The sequence below is a fragment of the Morone saxatilis genome, unplaced genomic scaffold (assembly GCF_004916995.1).
Source record: "Morone saxatilis isolate NCDOM2014 unplaced genomic scaffold, NCSU_SB_2.0 Contig7, whole genome shotgun sequence".
Lineage (NCBI taxonomy): Eukaryota > Metazoa > Chordata > Actinopteri > Moronidae > Morone > Morone saxatilis.
In genome coordinates, this window is record NW_023340246.1 from 1,059,630 (window position 1) to 1,062,580 (window position 2,951).

The following is a 2,951-nucleotide window of genomic DNA, read 5'->3' on the forward strand; positions in this document are numbered from 1 at the left end:
TGTCTTTACCTCTGTCTCTGTCTTATCTCTCTCTCTCTCTCTCTCTCTCTCTCTCTTTATCTCCCTCTCCCCAACTGGACAGACAGCCACCCACCTAGAGCTGGGGTCTGTCTGAGGTTTCTGCCTCTTAAAAGGAAGTTTTTCCTTGTTGCCATCACCAAGTGCTTGCTCATGGTGATAAAATAATATAAATAGGTATTATCCTTTCAAATGTTGGTACCTAACACGTCCCAGGCATGACAACATTAAGAGACACTAGCCTAGTGCTTATGGCAGATGATGGCTCATTTCATTTTACTGCTCAAAGTGTTTACTGTGGTGCTTTTCTTCCTGTCAAATGACATGCACACACTGTTGTAAGTGAATGTGTGGTGGGAATACTGAGCAGCAGCTGGATAGTAAAGAAGCAGCTCTCTCCTCTGTGGTGGAGGAAAAAGACTCTTTCACACTGCTGAACTCTGCTCATACCACAGTAACACTACAGCATGTGAGATGTCACACAGCCTACCTATGACTGACTCACACTGTAGACAGAAAACATTGACACACTCATAGACGACAGTAAACTATGCTATATAAACCTTTTTGCCTTTCCTATTTCATCTGTCTAGGGGGTTAAATTAACCACCTGGGTTACTCCAGCCATCACCTTTGTACTCTGAAGGACTGCTTGCTTGTTATGTCTGCTATCTAGGAACTTGAGCTTCCTCTGTTGTCAGTCAGAGTGACACACAGAGGGGTAAGGACAAGATACGTTATAAGTATGAGAATGAAAGTTGAACAGCAAGGGCCGGATTGAGAATGTAATAAAAATGGAAAATTAGTCAGGGTTGGTGGGGAGATGGTGTAGGTATATTTCCTTACAAGAGCAGCAGAACAAAGAGCGCTTTGTGTGGAGTGCTGCGAGAGTGAAGTGGAGCCAAGGCTAAGGAAGTGTTTAACAGTGCACACTGACTGCATTCCTGCTGTGTGATTACAAGCAACTTCTAATTTATTCTCCTCCAGACTTAACTCTGCACTGTCGTCCTCCTGCTTTCCTGACTCGCTTTTCCTTCCTTAGGTATTTCTTTTCTAAGGATTCTGAACCTGTCCACTGTTTTAAGGTTTGGGAAAGGAAAATCAATGCTGTGTTGACTGACAATGTTCCATTACTCCAAGCTCATGTTACATAAACGTCCCCCTCTGTTTCTCTCTGTACAATGATAGTGCACTGTTGCATTTATTCAAATTTGGGGTTGGTTTAAAGAGGGCATGGTACTGGCAGAAAAACATATTCTCAAAGACTGGAAGATCACTGCTGCACCGTGCTTCAGAAACTGGTTGAATGACCTTTCAGTTTCAGTCACTTATTTACATGGAGAAACTGCGATGTCAACATAAAGGTGTCTATTTGGGAAAGGTGTGTATTCCTTAAGCACAAAACTCTTGTTTAGCACAGATTTAAATACTCTCTAATTGGGCTGCTTCTCTTGAGTTTTGTTCAGCTTTGTTCAACTAACAGCTTACAGTAAATTTCAGATTGTACTTTTTTCTCTGTGCCGCCACAACACTTGTTTACAGTGCCGGTAAGTCTGAATGAATTATTGTTATGTTCATAGATTCTTTAAACTGAACAAATGATTGAATTGTGTAGAACCTAACTGATCTATATGTGCAGCATCCATATTGACAAAGGTTTAAACATTTATCTTTGTGTAGGCGATCTAAATGGCTTAAAACTCAAGCAGGTGACCCAGTAGCTTTAAAGATGTTTTTTTACATCCAGATAATTTCTATAAAATCCAGACCAGTCCTCTATCGGAGACCTGCATTTATTTATTAAAACGTGTAGCCACACCAGGCTAGTACAGGCGACTTGTTTCTATTTGGGACCCTGTTTTTATTGACCACAGCTTTTTATATTAATTGTTTTATTGATTTTTGTTTATTCCCTTTACGCTTGTTGTGCCTCTGCATACTACTATTAATGGATTGTAGTTTAATATTTAACGTGGGTGAATAAAGGATTTCTCTGTTCCAAAACCAACAGCAGCATTTGCTAATCACGGTCAACAGTGGTGCTACTGCGCTTCATATATAGAATAACTTAAGAGGACAGCCTATTAATAGAATGCGCACAGTACATGATGTAGGAAGGATATAAAGCAAAATACCTTTTTCGTGCATCTTTTTGAGCAAGGAGTTAAAAGTCTGCCATCAAAGAACACATACATGTCCATATATATATCCAAGTCAGACAGCAGAGAACAGGACTAAGTGACCAGAGTCCTGGTTCTGGTTTATTCATAAACCAATAAATATGAAATATCCACATATAAATACATTGTACCATCCAGAAGATGTAACATAGACAAACACAGAGACATTTCACTTGAATAGTGGTCTGCGCATCATGTTTTTGTTCAGTTAACCAATGTATGTAATATGTCCCAGCTGCAGAAAAGTAATCAAAAACAGACCAAGTAGTCAGTGGAGAGAAGATTTGAAAAAGAGTTACAATGGCCCTGTTTTTTAGCCTTCTCATAGCAAATTGATATTTTTAGGGCCAATAAAACACACCTGTTTCTCTTCAAAAGGAATTTGTCAGAAGCAACAAGAACTGTGAGAAAAACAGGTTTGTTTACAGGGAATTCTGTTCAAGACAAAATATATCCTATTATTATTCAGTCCACAACTTTAAGTATTGTATAGTGGTCTCATTGCTTATGAGTGACATTACCACATCTGTTATGAGTAACATAAATCTGCAAATGTTACACGCACACTGAAAGAGACTTTTGTAAGAGAAACCTATGGGAAAAGAAGGTTATGTTGCATCTTAGATATTTCAGAGTGTAATCCTCCTGCTTTGGATGGAAGCCCCACTAAGAACTGCCCAGGTTTTTACAGATATTACATTTCACGTTTCTCTCTTGTCCACACTCCCAACCTTCCACCAGTTTGTCACATGC